This window comes from Perca fluviatilis, chromosome 5 (assembly GCF_010015445.1).
Source record: "Perca fluviatilis chromosome 5, GENO_Pfluv_1.0, whole genome shotgun sequence".
NCBI lineage: Eukaryota > Metazoa > Chordata > Actinopteri > Perciformes > Percidae > Perca > Perca fluviatilis.
In genome coordinates, this window is record NC_053116.1 from 10,619,692 (window position 1) to 10,642,152 (window position 22,461).

General features: G+C 38.3%; 1 protein-coding gene and 1 long non-coding RNA gene across 2 annotated transcripts in view; both read left to right on the forward strand.

The window, feature by feature from the left end:
* Window positions 1-22,461, forward strand: part of LOC120558406 (complement receptor type 2-like) — a 153,770-nt gene that overhangs the window by 25,908 nt on the left and 105,401 nt on the right. The gene's annotated exons all lie outside the window — the stretch shown is intronic.
* On the forward strand, window positions 16,785-17,954 carry LOC120558408. Its single transcript, XR_005639112.1, has 3 exons — window positions 16,785-16,980; window positions 17,116-17,268; window positions 17,475-17,954. It is a non-coding gene; the product is annotated as an uncharacterized LOC120558408 (long non-coding RNA).

Below are 22,461 nucleotides of genomic sequence, written 5' to 3' on the forward strand. Positions count from 1 at the left end.
CCAATACTTCATGTATCACCATTTGTGAAGGACTTTCCTTGGCCTTTTTACTCATTACAATCTCCTGAACTGCCACAAAACCAGTAACAGTAGTGAGAGTTTGGAGATTTAAACAAATTCATAAAAGTACATTTGCTCTGCTTTCTGCAGCAGTTCTGATATTTTTCTCTTAGTTGATGCATATTTTAGTTGACTGAAATGTAAGCCTAAATGGAGAATGTAAGAATGACTTTAGGCCTACAAACTACACACTAAATACAACTTAAAATGCAAAACAAAAAATAACCATCATTCATTTCAATATAACTCTTTGTCAAAAGGAGCCACTGGAGAAGGGCTAAAGAGCCTACCTCCGCTCTAGCACCAACAAGTTAAATACTGATATGAAATTTATATAATAAAACAGGGGTCGGCAACCTTAGGCACGCGTGCCACCATGGGCACGCGGGACCTTAACCAATGGCACGCTGGCAATATGTGTGCAAGAGAGTTATTGATGTGTTGAAATCATGGTTGAAATGCTGAAGCACTCTCTCATTCGCATGCCAAATTACAACATTCACAGTTGCGCGACCTGTTATTTACGGTAGTTTGATTGACTCATATCTCTGACTGGGAACAATACAAAGAGGATTACCGACGGCTGCTGGGGCAGATGAACTAACGCTAGTCTTGTTGCTGTAAGTACGCTACAATTAAACCTTCGTGAGTTAAAAGCCAATACTTATCAATGCACTCACCTGTGTAGACCGGCATAAACATGTAGAAAGCGATATTTCAATCTGCTCTGTCTGCTCGTTACACTCTTGTCCACCGCGCTGTTTTACGCAAACACAGCTCTACTCTGCAAATAGCAATTTTTTACAAAACAAGCTAAAACAAAAGCTGTCGGTTTGTAGTCTGTTTATCTTAGTTTGCAGGGAATCTTGAAATTTTGACAAATTCTTATAAACTTAAGCTGGCTGAAGAAACCATCCTCTCCGCTGAAGCAGTAAATATGGACGCATTATAAGACCAAAACAAATACATGTGAATACTTAATATGCACGTGAATGACGAAATCGTTATGTTTGTGTTCTTCATTCTTGATAATGATGCTGGTTGTGTTATTATTTTGCCACAGCATCGTTTCATTGAAAATGAGGCATACAGGACCTGCTTATCAGTCCATTCATCATTGAAGCTGGGCTTTTCCACAACTTTTTGCTTCAGGCTCTGTGACAGTGATATTTTTGTCAACCCATTTTCCACCAATCAGGACGCTGCATACTAAAACCATGTTTCCATAATCACAATAATAATATACAATAATAATAATTACAAGGTCCTGATTATGAGAAATAAATGTTATCAAATGTTGCTATGGAATAAAATTACAGATTCCTTGGATATTACATTTTGATGTGATGTCATAATTAAACTTAATGTTGACATGGCACACTAATAAACAAGAAATTTTGAAAAGGGCACTTCATATCAAAAAGGTTGCAGACCCCTGTAATAAAATATTGATACTTGGCTTCTGCCATAAAAAATATTGGGATACTAAGCTGTATTTATTTTGACCCATACAACACATTAGATTCTTTATTGTCCTTTTTTAAAGTAAATTTGTTGCCACAGTCTGTGCAGAGCCTGACATAAATACATAGGTACATGAATACATTATACACCACAACATGACTACATGAAAGACATCAGATACTTGCACATTTATACACACATGACCATTACCGATGTGTTTTGTTGAGTGATGTTATGGCAGCTATAGCCATTACCAAACAGTTTATCATAATGACTGACCCTGGTAAAATCAAAGTCATTTTAATTCATTTGTTTTTTAACCGTAGCAGATTAGCTTTGTAGTTTAACCAACCTCACAGTTTGACACAATTCTGTCCTTATTGTTTTTTTACAGACAATCATGAATATAATTTGGCTATAGGCTTGGGTGTAACTGTTCTTGGTAAGTTTCAACTTCATCTTTGAACAGTAGATCAAGATTGTAAAGCGGTAACGTTGACCCAAATGAGATCATGATGCCCTTACAAGAACCACATGGTCATACTACAGTAGATATGGTGTTCTGGAGAGGGCATTATTTTCTCATCTGGGTCAAAAAATACCATACTAATGTATTAATGGCTTGATGTGTCACTTTCACTTACTGTGGTTTGTGTTTTGTACATATTGTTATGAATGGTGCACCTAAGGTTTAAGTAGTCCTTTCTGAATTGGCATGCTAACAAATAGCAAAAGTCCCTTTTTAAGCAATCATTACATAAAAGCAAAGCCTTTTGGGATTACCAAAACCCTTTTCATGGTAGGCATTTAAATGGGCCCATCATCTCAAAAACATTTACATTTTTTTTCTCATCAAAATAGTCCTCGTTGCTATCGTTGTTGGATACTGCTGCATCAAGAAAAAACAACGGTAAAAAGTTGTCTTATTTAACTATGCCGACTAACCCTTAAAAATGGCTTTGTCCCTGTCATGGCTTTTTGTTGATTTCTGCTTTGGATCTGGTCAGCATTTAGCCTATATTCTGTTAACACTCCCTCTGTCTGTCATGTCTTATTAAGTGTTGCATTGATAGTTGTGCATGTGCATTTGTAACGCTTTTTTTCTTAAAGGTCCCATGACATGATGCTCTTTGGATGCTTTTATATAGACCTTAGTGGTCCCCTAATACTGTATCTGAAGTCTCTTTCACGAAATTCAGCCTTGGTGCAGAATTACAGCCACTAGAGCCAGTCCCACAATGAGCTCTGCTTAGTATGTGCCATTTCTGTGTCTGTAGCTATTGAGGAGGAGAGAGGGCGGGGGCAAGGTGGAGGGTGGGGGTGTGGCCTTGACCAACTGCCACTTTGCTCGTTTCAAAGCCATGATGTCTCTTTCTCACGGGTGGGCTAACTTCTCTGGGTGGGCAAAGCAGAGAAAGGGGAGGTAACCTTGCTCCTTATGACCTCATAAGGAGAAGATTCCAGATCGGCCCATCTGAGCTTTCATTTTCTCAAAGGCAGAGCAGGATACCCAGGGCTCGGTTTACACCTATCACCATTTCTAGCCACTGGGGGACCATAGGCAGGCTGGGGGAATGTATATTAATGTTAAAAAACCTCATAAAATGAAGTTTTCATGCCATGGGACCTTTTAAGGTTTTCTCTACCACACAGTTTCAACGTTGTCATAAGGGGGTGCTGTAATAAACCCTCAAAACACTCTCTTACACGGTGCTGGAGATCACTCTGTAGAAAGAGCACTGCCCCAAGTTCCTTTTGGTGGTTTTAATCAAGTGTTGATAAACTTGTCAGTCAAGTCATGAAGCATTTTTTAAGTATTAACCATAAGTTATGCAGTTTTTTTGTTAATACTCTGCTACATTTAATGTTTAATGGATGTCACACATTTGCGTGACAGAGGAAGCACAGGTTCTAGTAATAGAATGGCATATAAATTACGTTTCATTTGGTCTGGCCCCTGAATGTGAAGTGAAATAGATGCTTTATATTTTAATCATCTATGAACCATTTCAATACTTTGGTTTTAATTTAACCTTTAATACTGGGTCACACTGCGCCCAGCTTACGAGCACCTGTCAGGTCAGGAATGTCAGCTTGCAGAAAGCTACTGGTTGCATTGCAACTAGAGGCACCTTGCGAGTGTCACAGAAATGATGTCCTGTCATTATTGCTAGTGTAATTTGCAAACTTGATCTTGGGTGAACAGCACATAATGTCATGAAAAGGATTTTTACATTGACTAATTTCTGCAAAAGGAGAAAGTAGCGGTGGCTGCTGGTATGTCACATTTTTGGAAATGTTTCTGAGGAAACCACTTTTGTTGTGTGTTCCTGTTGGTGTAGTGCAGGGGTCACCAACATGGTGCCCGCGGGCACCAGGTAGCCCCCAAGGACCACATGAGTAGCCCTCAGGCCTGTTCTAAAAATGAAAATTTAATATTGATATTATCTGTTTCCCACCGTGTTAAGTCATTGTTGATAATTATTTTGAGAAATCATTAACCTGATCAGTGTCTTCACATAGATGAGCATCATTAATCATTAATAATCATATATAACTAAAGGCAAACTGAGCTAATTTGTGATTTCAGAAGAGTGTATCAAACTGGTAGCCCTTCGTATGACTCAATACCCATGAAGTAGCTCTCAGTTTCAAAAAGATTGGTGACCCATGGTGTAGTGTGTGTGTAATGAAATATGATAGAAATGTGACAACGGAGCATTTGGTGGTATGATAGTCGTGTTTCCTTCTGCTGAAGAGGTTGTGTTCTTTACACACTTTGTGAAAATTAAGTTATTATTACAATAATCAAATTTCAAAGTTTGGAACACCAGGTCACATGATATGAATATAAACCAGCTATTTGAACTTTTTGGTCTTGGATGATGTTGTGGTGACCTGCTTATTTCTGCTCTTAGAAATAAACGTGTAGTATTTTGCATCTATAAGTAACACACACAAATTTGGATATTTTAGGCTGTAAGAGACCGACAAGAGCAGCAGACAGGGCTGTGTGTGTGTGTGTGTTTTCTTTAAATATGGGTGGTCTTGTTGTCTTTTGGATGAAGAGGGTGCTTCTATGGACTTCCTTAAAGTCTCCTCACTTCTTATTTTCCTGGTCGTACATAAGCAGCAACGTTGACCATTTTTGGATTACAGCTTTGGGAGAGGTTCTCCTGACAATGTGGCTCCAAAAGAGAGAGAGGATGTAGAACTCCCGTTACAAGGATAGACTGCCAAGCACAGCTGAACTCATTTATGCCAAATAAATGGATGGTAATGTTGACAGATGCTTTTTATATTTTGTACTCCATGTCCATGATGTATTACTAATGTTTTCTTCCTTCTGTATTATCTGCAGCAGTTAACTTACATGTTTGACACCTGCCTGTGTTACTTCTCTTAAAACCCTTTCTCTTTCACAGGGCTGTAGTATTTTTTTTTTTGTACATTCTTTTATAATTCGTCTAAAATTGTCAAATTAAAATTTCCTTTCTTTGTTTTTTTGTTTCTGTAGTAAGCATCACAGTCCTGTATCTCCAATATTACTAGAAGTAAAAAGGGCTGGTTGAGAAGAGGACTTCTCTGAACAAACTTTTGACCTGTGCCGTCCCTGTGCACAGGCTCAGGGAAATCACCATCTTGTATATCAGAGGCTTAAAGGGGCTGTACTTGAAATACTGAAACAACAGTGGGATAGGGTTGCCTCCACAAGGCTCTCACAGAACGTTCCCCAATGTCTATGTTTTTGTTATAAACAAAAAACACACAAAAGGCTGTTTTATGGTTCTGCGCAGGCTCTACGCAGAGCTTTCGCCATAGCCTACGTAAGTGGCTTGATGTCTATACAACAAAAACAAAACCTAATTACTTCTTGTGGCCTGCTTATTCACTACGAGTAAAAATAGCAATGCAGATTAGGATTAGACAATTTCCTAGGCAGATATTGACTTGGGACTATATTGGGTTGAAGTAGGCTACAGGTGAAGCACTGCTACTCGGGCACAGAGATATTGGCAGCCTGCAGAGCTCCACGGCCTAGCCCCGCGGAGCTCAATCAGGGCAGCGTCATTTGGTGGTCCAGTAACCCAGAAACGGTGACTTTGCACCGGCCGCCGAGCCCTGCGGGCTGCCTGCCGCCAAGCCCCGCAGGGCTCAGTCAGAGCAGCGGCATTTGTCAGTCCAGTAACCCAGAAAGGTTGACTTTGCGCCGGTCGTGGAGCTCCGCGGGCTGCCGATATCTCTGTGCCCGAGTAGCGGTTCTTTGGCTGTAGCCTAGTTGCACCCATTATAGTCCCAAGTCAATATCTGCCTAGGAAATCGTCTAGTCTTAATCTGCATTGCTATTTTTACTCATTGTGAATACGCAGGCCACAATAAGTAATTAGGTTTTGTTGTTGTAGTTGTTGGGTCACTTTTACTCATGACATGCTAACGGCAAGTCTGTGAAACAGTCCCAAGCATAGTGCCTAAATAAAAGGGATGTTCCATATATGCCTTATTTAAAAAAGCCAAGTGTTTTAGCTTGTTGTTGTTGGTCAGTTGTTGAATGTTTGTTAATAGAGGCTTAATGGTAGGCCTACCTTAACTGTGTATGCTTAATAATTGGTCATGTTTAATGGCATTTTTGGCACATTTTATGTGCCATGTCTGTTGTGTAGCTTCACCAAATGAAGTTAAAATGGTTTTCTGACAAGGAACAATTTAAATGAATAATTAAATGAAATAATTTATCAGGTATTGGTTCTGTATTATGACACAGATATTGTGTCTGTGGTTAAATAAAGATGTATAGACTGATTTCTGATTGAAAATGTTGCACTTGCCTGGCTTTTTATCTGTATTTATATTATGTGTCTCCCATTATGTGTCTCCCATCTCAGTGAGTTTTATATTATGTTGAGGAAAGCTTTTATTTTGACATCACTCTTTGTAATTAATTATTAAAATAAAACAACAGTGTAAATGGACTGCATTTATTACAATTGTTGCCTGTAATTCAGCCATTCACTCACACACTGTAGGCCAGGTGTGGCCAATCATCTGGAGTCATTTAGAACATGCTCTGACACGTGGACAGCCAGGGATCGAACCGCTGAGAATAGTATGTTATTACATATTAAAAAGGTCCGAGTATAATGTCACAGAAGAATCATAGTGTAGTATGTAATAAGTTAATAAAAAAGTAGTGGTATAGTATTTCAGAAAATGGGATAAATGTAATGTCATGAAAATTAAAGTCAGTATAGAATGTTACTGTTAAAAATGTCATAAAAATAATCATGGAATTGTAGGTCAAAAATGTTAGTCAGTATATTATGTAAAAAAATGTAATTCAAGGTCATGGTTATAGTACACCATTAATGTAATACAAAGTTGTATATCACAAATGTCATGAAAGTCAGTATAGTATTTCATAAAAATGATAGTCATAGTAAAGTATGTTGAAATGTCTGTCAGAAAAAGTCTCAAAAACGACATAATATAGTATGTGAAAAAAGTGACAAATGTAGCATGTCGGAAAAAAAGTGTGTATAGTATGTTGAAGAAAGTCAACAAAAGTCATAGTATAGCATGTCAAAAAAGTCGGCACGCATGGAGTAGACGTATTTTCTGTGAGCTCCTGCCAAGTGTAACGTTTATTTTTATATATAGCACAGTGTGACGAATATTTTGCGAAATACCTTTCATACCTTACTTTTCAAACTTTAAGTTGACGTTTGCATCGTATCCTGTCTGAAAATGACTGATCCTCGAACGAGCCGTGAGGCTTCGAAGACTACTAGTGCTACTCGACCCACACCAGCGAGCATGGTTAAAGGTAGTGCTAACAATGGTGAAGTGACTAGCATTGAGGCAGACACAATGAGTGCCACAATGCAGGATACCTATGGAGCCCCCCTGGGGTCAGATGAAAGTCTGTTCCCTCGGTTTTATAAACGTGTGCATTAATTCGTGCCCTCTGTTTTATAAAATGTTCGCATGGATTCATAATCCGTGCCCTCGGTTTTATAAACGTGCGTAAAGTTAGAAAGAGTCACAGATTCGAACTTCCTGGATCAATTCTAACTATATTCTAGAGTTAGAATTTGTGTTTTTCCATTATTCACATTATTAATACAGATCTGAAATTATTTTCTATGTGAAAATTAACATTGTGGATGTGTTCATTATGAATGAATGTGTGATATTGATATTTAAGTTTGTTCTGCCACCTTTTTTGTTTCAGTTTCCATAACATTTTACTTAATTTTTACTTACTAAATGTTCAGTCTCAAATCATGTTTTAAGGCAACACCATTTATATATTTTTTTTACATTTATATATATATATATATATATATATATATACACACACACACACACACACACACACTTTAAGTATTTGTTGTAGTACAACCACCTTCTCTGGAGTATTTTGAGACATTTTTCTATGTAATTATGACGTATTTCTTGCAAACAATATTCCCCATAATTATGCATATGCCTATTTTTGAAAGGTAAGTGTTGTAGTAAAACCAGCAGGCGGGCTTCTATGTGTGGAGTAGTGGAGACATCACTCTATGTAATTATGACATATTACATTTTTACCAAAATTATGAATATGCTTACTTTAAAAAAAAGAAAAGTGCTGTAGTACAACTATCAGGAGAAAATTTATAATTGAGGTAAGTTTGGAGACACTAGCTACCTTATTTAATCATTAAATTAATAAATATTTTTGTTGTGTCTCTCTGTAGTTTGTAGACGGTCCCTAAGCACTACCGTCTCGCCGCCGTCTGCTCGTAGAGACCAATGCTATTTCTCCAGGTTGGAGGACGGCTCTTTTTAATGAAAAATTAGTTTGTTGCTCGTTGTTAACCTTACTATGTTAGGAAAGATGCGTCGTTGGAGAGTTAATAACTATAATAATTTCGCTATCGAGTAATTGATCACGGAAGTTCGAATCTGTAGAAATATCTTTCTAACTTTACGCACGTTTATAAAACCGAGGGCACGGATCACGAATCCGTGCGAACAGTTTATAAAACCGAGGGAAAGGATTTTTATTCTGTGTGCACAGTTTAGTTTTTTTTTGTTTGTTTTTTTACAGCTGACCCCAGGGGGACTCCATAGACACCTTACAAGCTTTAAAAGCTGATATAGTATGTGGCAAAATTGATTCTAAAGTGGACTCCCTATCCAGCAATCTCCGTACCGAAATCACAGCTGTTAAAGAGGAGTTTAAAAACTCCTTGTCTGGCTTGCAGGCTACAGTGGATAAGCATAGCGCCACTATTCATGATGTGGACTGCTGTGCCATAACACACAGTGACACTGTCGCTAGCATGGAGTCCAAACTTTGCGAGTTATCCGTATAAAGTGCAGTGCACCAAAAGGGGGGGGGGGGGGGGGGGGGGGGGGAGGGGGGGGGGGGCGGGGGGGGGGGAAAAAAAAGGGGGGGGGGAAAAAAAAAAAAAACCCCCCCCCCCTCCCCCCCCCCCCCAAAAAAAAAAGGGGGGTCTCGTCCTACTGAATTCATTGCTCAACTACATCAGGATATGCTGGAGTTGGAGGAGAAGCCTTTACTCGACAGAGTGCATCGTTCTCTCCATCCAAAGCCGAAGAAGGGAAAGCCACCGCGAACATTTGTCATCAGAGTCCATTACTATCATGTCCCCAGATTCTCCGACGAGCAGCTGAGGCATCTCTATTATCACGCAATTGGGTAGGCTGCAAAGAAGAGGTTGCAAATAAACGTGCAGCATTCATGTCGGTAAAGAAGATTCTGCATGAGCACCTTTCAATCAGATTCAGACTTTTCTTCCCTACAATAATGAAAATAACGATGCCTTGAGGTGAGGTTCACAAATTCACTGATCCGGATGCAGCAATAGCCTTCGTCAACACTGCAGTGCATGAACCAGCAGAGTAGTGTAAGATTGCGGTAGGCTATGCTTTTACTGTGGAAATCCGTACCTTTGTGTAGGCTACTTTTCAGGGGCTGTCTTGAGAAGGTTTGTAAGTGGCACGTCACAAGTGTCTATCAGTTAGCCTAATCATTCATTTGAGTAGCCCTCATTTATGCAAGTTCTGCGAGTATTCTTTATTTTTTATGTTTATTATTGCTAATGTGAATTAAAGGAGAATTCCGGTCGATTTCAACACGTAGCACGTTGTTTGTAAATTTGGAGTGCTGTCAGTATCGAGAAAAACAATCGGTCTGGCATCTTGAGATCGAGAAAATTTGGAGCCGTTCGCCAAATGACTGACCAATCAGCGCTGGTTTTGAGGCGGGTTTAGGTGTGACGCAACGAGAAGCGACTGTTAGTTGAATCCACATGGCAGCTTCCACGGATGAGCGTAGCTATCGCGCAAGTTTTATCCAAATTAGAAAGTATTCCTTCATTGAAAGAAGAGCAAAAAACGGCACTGGAGGCTTTTCTTGGAGGAAAAGATGTTTTTGCTCTTCTCCCGACTGGTTTCGGCAAGAGTTTGATCTGATTGGTTGATTTGGCCCATCTATTGCCAAGATAGGTGGTGATAGACAGATGGTTTATCCAATCAGCTAACCAGTATTTTCGCCCCTTCCCAAAAGTTCTCCAACTTCAGTTTGCTCCATTGTATATATGGACATAGAAAAGAAAGACACTGAAGAAATTGGACTCTAAAATCCTCTCCCTGTTGTTACATGAATGTACAGTAGCCTACAACACTAGATAGTTACTGGTCCAGTGAACTAAGACTATCATTTGGGAGGATTGTACAATTAGAGTATGTTCTTAAAATTGTACAATCCTCCCAAATTATAGTCCCAGTTTACTGGACAACACAAATTGTGTGCTGAGAATGCCAAATACAATGTGCATGAAAGGAACAAACATGATCTTTTATTGTTAAAGAATAAAAAAAAATTAATCAACTAAAATAATTCAAGGTGCATTGGTCCACTATAGAAACACACACGTACAGCATTTTATGTATTGCCCTTAGTAACAGACTTAATTTAAAACACATTTGATCATTTGATTTGTATCAGCCTTTTCTAATTATCTCAACAACTGCCATAATATATTCATAAAACTTCTAACAATATGAAGAGCAGTCTTCATTCAGCAATATAACAGTAACAATGTCACATGAATAATTATAAAAAATAATGGTCAGAACTTTAATAATAACAGTAGTTAACTAAACAGCAATATGCCCATGTTGTATTTTAATGCAGGCTGATAACAATAAGGTAAAAGCACTGCTGAGTGAACAGAAAAGGCTCCAGGATTAATAAATCCTGGCGGTTAGCCTGGTCGGGACCAGGCTAGCTGTACAGAATAAATCTCCATGGTAACTTAGGTGCCTCTGCTTTTGTGAAACCGAGTCAAGGCTAAATTGAGCCAGGATAAATTGGAAATCCCGGCTTAATCCTTTATCTTGGTTTTGTGAAATATCCCACAGGACCGTCTACAAACTACAACACCGAATAGAGATACAAAAATATTTACAAAACAGGCATATGCTTATTTGATAAAAGTAAGTGCTGTAGTACAACTAAGAGACAAGTTATAATTGAGGTTAGTTTGGAGACACTACCTTATTTAATCATTAAATTAATAAATATTTTTGTTGTATCTCTCTCTGTATTTTGTAGACGGTCCCTAAGCACTTGTCTTACTACCGTCTCACCGCCTCTGCTCGTAGAGACCAATGTTATTTCTCCAGGTTGGAGGACGGCTCGTTTTGATGAAAATTTGTTTGTTTCTCGTTGTTAACCTTACTACGTTAGGAAAGCTGCATCGTTTGTGATTTAATAACTATAATAATTTCACTATAGAGTAATTGATCCCAGAAGTTCGAATCTGTGAATATCTTTCTAACGTGTTGTAGTTTGTAGACCGTCCCTAAATCTTGCCGTCTTAACACCGGAACTAAACAGAGCTGAATTAGCAAAACTTTTATGCATTTCTTTCATCTACTGCAGTCAGATTCACTGTGTTCACTCAGAAGGAATCACTTCACATGTGTAGGCATTGTAATGACATTTTGAACATGTTAAGAGGATAAAAGCACGTTTAAAATTTGTTTCAACCTCCTGGGTGCTAACTGTAGCAGGAGGATAACATGGTGTAGGCAACAGCAGAAATGGGGACTCGAGTCTGAGACTGGGACTTGAGTCGCGCTTAAGTCGCACAAACAGCTGACTTCAGACTTGACTCAGACTCGACCCAAAAGACTTCACACTTGACTTGCGACTCGACCGAAAAGGCTTCCGACTTTAGTCGGACTCAAGCTTCAAGACTTGTCAACAACCTGTTTTCATGCAATTATTGCTTTTTAAATCTAAATTTATTCATGTATTTCTATTTTATTGGCGCATATATGTTGGCGAAACGTATGACGAGCTACATGTCCCCTGCCCTTTGCCATAATGTGCAACGTAACGTATGCGTTATGCCTTATGTGCGTGCACTCGCATATAAAAAAAATGCATTGACGATGGCGACACCAAGTCCTCCCGGAGTTGTGCCTTTTGTCATTAGTTTTGGTTTCAATAACTTGGTAAACAGTGGCAGTAAGCCAACAGCTACATGCAAGGTGTGGCACCGAGATAAATGATGCTGGATCAACAACGTCGAACTTCATCAGGCATCTCCAAAACGCACCCAGATAGGTCAGTCATTCACACGCTAATGTGAAAGAGACATACTGTGCTTTTTGTAACCTTTACATTTTACACATTTATAGCAGTTGGCCCAGTGGGCGAGTAGTGAGTTAGTATCAAAGTTTTCTTAGGGAGTTTGATGTTGTGTTCACTAAGGCTCTGACACACCAACCCGATTATCGGACGTGGGTCGGTGACTCGAGTCTGTTCGGTGTGTTCCGTGCCATTGTCAGTCCGAGGAGCCGTCAGCATCCATTTTGGCCGATTTGACTTGTTGAATCAGCCAGTGGGCAGTCAGACTCAATGACCAATCTGATTGGTGGAGTGCTAGCCCTTGACTAGCGAATCAGTGCTTCTTCCACAAGAAGAAGCCCGAGAGCTGACAACGCCAGTATTTTCTTATAATATTTTCTTCCGTTCAGCGAGTAATAAAAAAAACCCACAAGATACACAACTAGACATTTTTCTAGAACGAGTTTTTAGAGAGAAGGTTTTCATTTCGTACATGTATGGTAGAATCTTTTCTGAATACAATCATTCCTTGTCTTCCATTAAGACACTCTGGGAACAGGATCTTGGAGTGTTTGATGAGGATATTTGGGAGAGAATCTTGTATTGTGTCCATTCCTCCGCTTTTTGTGCCAAACATGGACTAATACAATTTAAAATTCTCCATCGCACTCACTGGAGTAAAGAGAAGCTCTCTAGGATTTACCCTCACATAAACCCCCTCTGTGATCGATGCCAGTAGGCTCAAGTATCCCTGATTCATATGTTTTTACCTTGCCCAACTCTCCATAATTTTTTTTAACTATCCTGTTTGGAGTGCTGCCCTCTAAATTCAAGGCTGATTTTATAGCATTTGCCATCCTACTGGCTAGGAGGTTGATCTTACTCAGATGGAAAACCTCGACTCCTCCCACAGTTTATCACTGGCTGAGAGATCTTTTATCCTACTCCAAGCTAGAGAAGATGAGGGCTACATTGCAATGTTCCACCACTAAATTTTACAAAATATGGAATCCTTATCTTGAACATTTTAAATCAATTCAGTTCCCCGCTGCCAGTTCCTCTCTGCCAATATGTAATCTGTATTGTACACTTCTAGATGTGTGTAGTTTATGTGTGCTATAAGTAAGTGGAAATGACATTTAATGTACACTTCCTGCAGGATCATGTCATTCACAAAGGCCTCTTTTTGTTTGATTTTGTGTTTTTCTTGTCCATGTGTGAGTCTTTAATTGTAATCTGTACTGTGTCAATAAGTGTGTGTGTGTAAGTGTATTCCAGTCCAAAAATTTGACCCAGAATTTAAACAATACGTTTCAATGAGTTATCCTTTTTGGGTCTTATGATTCTAATGTTGTCATTTGTAAGACATTCTGTGCATTGATATCGTCATTGTATACTATTAGCTTGAAAAGAAAACCAATAAATTATTTATACAATAATTTACAAATAAAAAGTCATAGTACGTACAGCATGTCGAAGAAAGTCGTAGTATATTATGTTGAAAAAGGTCCCAAAAAAGTCACAAAAATGTCATAGTAAAGTATGTTGACAAAAGTCTTAGTAAAGTATGTCGAAGAAAGTCAACAAAAGTCATAGCATGTATGTAAAAAAGTACATGAAAAGTTTTAGAAAAAAAAAAAAAAAAAAAAAAAAAAAAAAAAAAATAAAAAAAAAAAAAAAAAAAATTTTTAAAAAAAAAAAAAAAAAAAAAAAATTTTAAAAATATGTCGAAGAAAGTAAAAAAAAACGTCATAGTATAGTATGTCGAAAAAGTGATAAAAAATCATAGTATAGTATGTTGAAAAAAAGTCATAGTATAGTATATCAAAAAAAGTTATAAAAAGTCATGTTATAGTACGTCCAAAAAAGTGATAAAAGGTCATAGTATAGTATGTCGAAAAAGTCCTAGTATAGTATGCCTGAAAAAGTAATACAAAATCATAGTATAGTATGTCAAACAGCCATAGTATAGTATGTCGAATAAAGTCACAGTATAGCAAGTCGAAAAAGTGAAAAAAAGTCTTAGTAAAGTATGTCGAAGAAAGTCAACAAAAGTCATAGCAAACTATGTCAAAAAAAAGTCATGAAAAGTCAAAGTATAGTATGTCGAAAAAAGTCATAGTTTAGTATGTTGAAGAAAGTAAAAAAAACGTCATAGTATAGCATAGTATAGACCTATTGCACTTCCAAATATACTATCCAAGGTGCTAGAGGGGATCCTTATGGATATGCTTGCAGAATACATAGTGTCAACTGATAATCAGTTTGGTTTTAAGAACAAGCATGGAACTGATCTGTGTATTTATGCACTTAAAGAAATTGTCCATAGGTACAGATCACGCAATAGCACTGTCTTCGTGTGTTTCCTGGATGCGTCAAAGGCTTTTGATCGTATCAATCATGGGAAACTGTTTGGTAAACTACATGAGCGTGGTGTCCCCTCTTACTGAGTCAGGATACTGCAGTTCTGGTACTCTCACCAAACTATGCAAGTCAGGTAGGGATGAGTTTGTCGACCCCCTTCTATGTCTCCAATGGATTGCGGCAGGGCGGAATGTTGTCTCCGCTGCTATTCAATCTGTACATGGATGATTTATCTATCTAGGGAGTTAAAGGGCTGTAGAACTGGCTGCTTGGTGGGGGATAGTCTCATTAATCATATGCTTTATGCTGATGATTTGGTGGTACTGTCTCCCTCTAGTGCTGGCCTGCAGCAACTTCTTAGAATATGTTCTCAATATGGACTAATGTTTGATATAAAATTTAACTCTATGAAGAGTGTGGTACTGATTGCCAGAACCAAGGAGGATATGAAGTGTGTCTATCCTTCTTTCTCATTGGCAGGTGAACCACTAGATGTTGTAAAGAAAGGTAAATATCTGGGACATGTGATAAGAGATGACCTTTGTGATGATGATGTGCAGCGTCAGTGTGGAAAACTGTATGGGCAGGCAAATATGCTGGCACGCAAATTCCACATGTGCACCCCTGGTGTTAAAATCTCACTCTTCAAAACCTATTGCACTCCACTGTATACTGCCCACCTGTGGTGTAATTTAAGTGAGTCGAAAATGAAAAAAACTTCAAGTGGCTTACAATGATGCACTGAGAATTGTGCTTAAAATTCCTAGGTGGAGTAGTGCCAGTGAAATGTTTGTGTCTAACAATGTGGCCACTTTTAACGCTGTTTTAAGAAATTGGATGTATAGATTCATGTGCAGACTGACAGGGTCTAAGAATATGATCATTGTGTCCATAGTTCTAAGAGTGACATAAGGTACACATCTTGCTTTTGGACTCCTTGGACTCGAAGCCTGTATATGTTTTATAAATGATGCCTCATCGGCACCATTCTTAAATGTTTTGTATTGTTTTAGATTTATTTATATATATATATATATATATATAGCCATCACCGGAAAAGTGCTTCTAATTGACTTCACTGGTCTCCGTCAAAGTCTATGGTGTTGCTGTGTCCATTTCTTTTATTGTCTGTGTATGTCACCATGGTGACTGACACAGCAGAGTAAAGTCAGCCATAGTTAACGGTTACACTTCCTTGAAAGGTTTTCAAAATACACCTTCAACTTGTTTAACGTACAAAGAGACAATAAAGGAATATTTAGGGAAGGGTCTGTGTTAAATGAATATCCTCCATTCTGTTGTGTTTTTTGCCCCAAAATCTAATTTTCTCTGCATGTATCAATAAAGTAGGCTACTATAGCATATAGTATACAAAATGTAATATGCTGGTCTTATAAATAGACTACACAAAACATTGGCTATTTTGAAAATTATGAAGGCTAACAGATGAATTTAGTTGTGCATTACACCAAAAAAGTTGAATAAAACCCAAAGACAAATGCTAATTATAGCCTACAGAAGACTCCCTGACATTCAATGAACTGTAGACTGTCTACCATGCAACACAATAACATCATAATTTGATATCTGTTTTCGTTTATTCCTATATATAATCCGATGAATATTTTTGATTTGAGTACTTACATGTTATTATGTTTACTTACAATTATCTATCTATATGTTCTTCATATGACAATTTTCTTTTTTCTTATTTTGAAGGCAAAATCATTTAATTTCCGGTCTAACAGTTATCTGTGTTTCACTTGACGGAGATTTGTCCATGGAGGGGCGGCTCATGGGCGAGTCCATCAGAGGGGTAAGTAATGTCAAAAAAGAAAGCACCTTGCGCGTGCGCATGTCTGATCGTGCAGGCAGCACAGATCGTGTACACGTACCCACATCATATGTAACCTACTTTTATTAAATATATTCATTTCATGCTACTTTGTACTTCTTTTTTGTAGGTGACGTGATCCAAGTTTCAATTTCCATAGGGTTAACAGCATATGGTAAAGTTGGTGATTTTCGGCTCAGGAAAAGATATGCGTCACTGATTACCAATATGGCCACGCCTGTTTCTTTTCTGCTTTTCTACAAAAATCGTGTCATCAGATTTACATGTTAAAGATAAATGAATCATACCATAAAGGGCTTTAAATAGCAATAAACAACACATGTTTCATAGAATGCACTGATAAGGTGTGATGTGTTTATGAGGCTGTTGTGAAATCCCTATTGCACAAAGTACAAGCTCAATAATTGCAATATTTTTCCTTTTAATCATCAGGCCAACCCATTTATGACTGTGCCAACGGAATGAGCACCAGCACGGTCAAAACTCCACCTGTGACTACGTGCCAAGCTACCATGAAAATCCAATCGGACACAAGAAACATTTCCTTACTCATCAGTCAAACTGATCAAGATATGTTTTTCAACAGGTTAGACTATACTATACTGTACAGGTTAGACTGTACTATAACTTTTACATTCGTTCATTAATATATCTTAAAATGGATCCACAAAGTGTTGCCTGAAAACCAGTCACTAATTAAATCTTTGTTTTTTTTATACAGGGAATGGACAGGAGTGCCTTTGTGGTATACATTGCTGCGTTGGGGTTCTTTTGCTTCCTTACTGATATTTCTGTGCGTAGTACTCAAATGTACAAAAGCAAGACACAAACGTGCCAAGAAGAAGAGGAGAGTTCATGTGAGGCAAACGCCCCGGTTAGTAATTTGACCTACAGTTTACACTGGTAGTTCTTTGGAAGAGATATCAGCCATGTGACGTTGGTTTGTGGTTTCATTGTTTACTGACGCTCCTTAATGAAACTTGATGATTTGTGAAGTCTCTGGGACCTAATGCACGCCAGCGTGTTTATCTGAGTGTCTCATTGCAGCATTTATTAAACTGATTGTCTTTCAAATTATAGACACCAACGCCACCAACATCTCCGGGCCATGCTTGCCCTTACCGAGAGGTGAAAAAAGAGGAATGATCTGCATCTACATGTTTGTTTTCAAATAATAAGCTACTATAAATATTGTATGTGTTACATAATATATTAGAATGAAATAGCTTTAATGAAGTGAAGCAACTTTTACAATGCCAGCTAGGAAAGATAAGCATGACTAATTGGAAAACAGGAAACCAGTAATTGCTCCGTGATGCCAGTTGAACATTCTTTATATGTTTGAATGTAAATTTACTTTTATCAGATCAAGCAAAATACAGTTTGCCTGAGTGCTATTTCCATTCCATTCTTCCATGTAAACCATCGAAATGCCAAACCCACAAAGAAAACAAGGTCATATTGAAGACCATGCAAATAATTGACTTTATTTTGATACATGATTTGCGAGACAGTTCAATAAAGTGTGTGTGTGTGTGTTGTGTGTGTGTGTGTGTGTGTGTGTGTGTGTGTGTGTGTGTGTGTGTGTGTGTGTGTGTGTGTGTGTGTGTGTGTGTGTGTGTAAATAAGACAAAGCTTGCTGTTGTTGCAGATCCTGTCTTGCTGTGTTACCAATAACAGGTAGCCTAAAACTAGAGTCTGTCGATATTATTATGAGTGAGAGTGACGCAGGCCAATGTGACAGCATATTCTGTTTGTCCCCTCAGCTTTTCTAGAGGATGTTTAGGTCTGGTGCTCTGTAGCCTATAGCCAATGTAAATTAAAATGTTTTTTTCTTAACTTGACATGGTTAAATAAAGGTTAAATAAAACATTTTTGAACAGTATGTGTTAGTTGATCCGGATGTCGTCTCATTCTTACATGTGATTTTCTTAAGCACATAACGTTCTTTATACTTTCCCTTTTAAATAAGCATCGGGGTTTGCTTTCTTTTGCTCTGTGGTTAAATTAGGTTTGAAAGTCAGGAAGTTGCTACAGCACCAGTGTTATGCTGTCACGTAAAATCCCCATTTTATTTATGTTATAAAAATAATCATATGGAATTAACTTCATTTTTTGTTTAAAAGAAAGTGTGGAACACATCTGAACTACTTTCTACGGCCTGTTAATTATGAATCAATGACATAGGCAAATTAAAGTACATAAGTGTATTTTTAGCACACACCTGATATTAGTAGTCACCACACATCCTTCTTTCACACAAATGAAAGAGGGAGGGGTGTTTCAGGCCCTGGACCTTTTACAGCAGAAAGTCAAACCCACAGATCCAGACACAAACAACTCAGCCCTCATCATCTCCATCATGTTCCAAACTAGGTCCTGATGAAGACCTAACTTCTAGTAGGCTGTTTTTATTTTGAAACATGATTTGAGAGACAATTGAATGAAGGAGTGCATGCAGACAAAAATGTAAAGCATGCTGTTGCTCGTGTGGTGTTTTTGTCTTGGTGAGTGTAAACCAATTACAGGTACAACTACAGTCTGTGAATTCTATGATTTTGCTGGCTATGTGCACAAGGATAGTGTCTTCAGAGTATATAGAAATGGAAATACCTCAGCAAGGTACTGAGTGAATGAAAACAATGAATCAGCAGTGGGGTGTTTTATGGCATGGAAGTGATCTCAGTTGGTTTGATAAAAATTCCAAGTGTAGGCAGAGGAATATGTTCAGTGGTAGATACAGAGTACAATATGTATATGACAGCATTCCTATCAGAAAAAAAGAGACCTTGAGATGTACAGTAACTGTGGTGTAAAACTGGGCAGTGGTCTCGAGTCTCAACCCAAGCTGAGAAAAACATTTCATAAAAGGACTTAACTTGAGCTCAGGAAGTGTACTCACAGGAAGTATATCACTTCCTCATATTGACTCTGTCAGGGTTGGGTTCATTACATCAAGCTCTATCAAAGCCTTGTGTGGCGTTCACCATTGTTACCATTGAAATGAAGTCAAACCGGCCATGGGAAGACATGTGTCATAACCATGTAAGACGTGTGAAACTCAAGGCCCGCGGGCCAAATCCGTCCCCTCGCAGATTATGATTCGGCCCGCATATCAATTTAGGTTCACAATAAATTTTGGCACACCTAGTTGTGCGCCAAACCAAAAACATGGGAAACTGTTTTTCAACTTGCAATTATATGATACTCAATGCAGAATTTGGCAAATTTGCCGACTTTGAGACTCAGAAATTCCCCCAGAAGCAGAGAGTTTAATATCCAGGCTGTGAAAGAGCTTGATGTGAGTCAGCTGGGTGGTAGCCTACTTAGAAAATGTAATCATTGTTTAGCCTGATTTGCTAAATTCTAGGATGGCTTTGAAACTTTTTTGCTCACTTTTTCAGGGCTTTATGTGGACCAAACTGTGAGTGAGAAGACAATATGAGACACGCAATAATTGAGTCAAAGATATTTTACTTTTTCGATGAAATAAAAGCATGTCAATATACTCTACATGTCTGGCCCTTGATATGAGTCTTATTTTCCAGTGTGGCCCCCTGGGAAACTGATTTTGACACCCCTGATGTAAGAGGTCAAAGTCTTTCTGGGAAATTTTAGGAGTGGTTTTCACATTCATTTTGGAGATCTTTACATCTTATGTTTGTCCCCTTAAGGTTTTCTATGGGATGTTTGGGTCTAGTGCTATCCACTGACAGTGACAACACATATTCCCTACAGCTCTAGGGAGGGGGACTGCTACATACTGAGCCACATTGCCCATGGCCTTATAAGCCCTGAATATGATAAGATAAAATAGACTTTATTAATCTCACACTGGGGAAATTCACTTGTTAGTGCAGCTCAAAAGTAAAATTCACACACATCAGAATAACACAAATACACATTAGACAGGAAAAATATACAAAAAGTATTCTAAGAAATAGAAAAAAAATAGAGATAATAATAATAGTAGGCTGATATGTACACTATAAACACCCTTATTATAAACAGACAGCTAAAAAGGAATGTAACTTGTAGGCTACATTTACTCAAGTAGCCTTCAGTTATAAGGTATATGTAGACTACTAGGTGACGTGATCCATGTTGTTTCCCGGTAAATTTCAATTTCCTTGGTTAGGGTTAACAGCATGTGATAAAGTTGGTGATTTTCGGCTCGGTCACTGGTTACCGATATGGCCACGCCTGTTTCCGACAAGAAGCTGCAGCCGTCAGGTACAGCCCACATTCACCATTGTGGATTAGCAGCAGCCAGTGATTCTTCGCATTTAGTTGGGTAAGTCAAAACACTGTTCCTATGCTTGAACAAACTAACGGTTACACCGCAAAAACAAACCGAAAACAGAACGGCGTTACCATTTGAACGTGACTAAAACACTAGCTATATTATTAACGTTTGTTGATGTTACGTTAACTAGCTAGCTAGTTAGCTAACTAACGTTAACTAAACCCAACCTGGGTTGACAGGAACTGTTGCGATTTCATGGATTTTATAATGTACTGAAAATGAGCTAAATTAAACACTCGGCTGAACACAATTGAACGCATTTCCCCACCCTGAGTATCTACCAGTATTGTCGGTATAGATTTATTTATTAATATATTATTATTAATATATAGATGCATCTATATATTAATAATAATATATTAATAAATGAATGGAAGTTACGTTAGTTTAACCATGACGGGTTACCGACCACAGTCTGTTTTAATGAAGGAAGCTGGAGGCAGCAACATACGCCATGAAGCGTTAGCTAGCTAGCTAGTAGTTTTACGGGCTGACATGTTACTGATATTGGCATATTTGTATTTCTCTTTGTAAAACATATGCCGAATTTACCAGGCGAACCTGTCACTACAGACGAGATGTGAAATAACTCGGTAAGATTAGGCACATAAACAGTTCCACGCTAGTTAGTTAATATTGATATAGTTTGAATGGGGTTTGGCGTGTTGTTTTCTTAGGCAACTAAGGACTGGACTAAGCATATAGATCTGCTTGAATGGAATCAGCGCGAGTATGAACCGTATTAACTAAGTTAACACTCTGACTGTTTTGCTTACATTTGCGTTTCTCTTTGCCAGAAAGCTCCCAGACTTCAGTCAGACTTGGGAGATTCCGTCATGTTTGCCACTTACTTCCTACTGCTGAGCAGTCTTGGTCTTGTCATTACAACTCAAGGTGAGTGGCAGAGCGGATAAGCTTGTGACATAGGCTATGTGTGATTATACACAAGCTGTTTACTTATCTTGTCCTCACTTCTAGTGTTCATCTTTCTCTTTCTGTATTTTTCATTGTAGCTCAAGACTGCTCCAAACCTGCAGGAGGAGACAACATGGGTTTGAAGGGCGATGACATTCTTTTACAAACATTCCCAGAGGGGAAGAAAGTGACTTTTGCCTGCAATGTTGGCTATGTGACTGCAGGAGGGTCTGCGTCCATTACTTGTAATGCTGGCAACTGGACTACTCTGAAGCTGAAATGCGAGAGTGAATAATGACACTTTATTTTTACGTTCAAATTTGTATTAAGCAGCAATAATGGGGCAATATTCTCTGGTCTTTGACCAATCGGGAAATGGCGTCTTACCAACATATAAATGCTGGATGAATAGATGAGTGACTGATAATATCTAGTAACCAGTGACCGATAATATCTTGTAACCATTCTGTTGAATCATATCGATATCCAGTCATTTTAACTCATTTAGACCGGATGCCACATATGTGTGTGATTAAACCCTTATGAGGGTTATCTTTTTTTCAGGGAGTAACTGTGGCTCTGCTGGAGAAGTGGAAAACGGAAATGTCGATTACCCTGAAGGGACAGAGTTTGGTGATAAACTAGTGGTCACTTGCAACACCGGGTTAGTAATAAACTGATAACTAGGACGGTTCATGTTAAGAGAATTAGTTTTTAAAATGTAATTGTAAGAAATGTGTTTACCTCTAAAATGTCAGCAACCATCATGTTTCCAAATCAAAAAATGTATTCTAATCAAAGTGGGTGTTCAGTGGGGCTTACCAGTCAGTGTTATCATGTGAAATA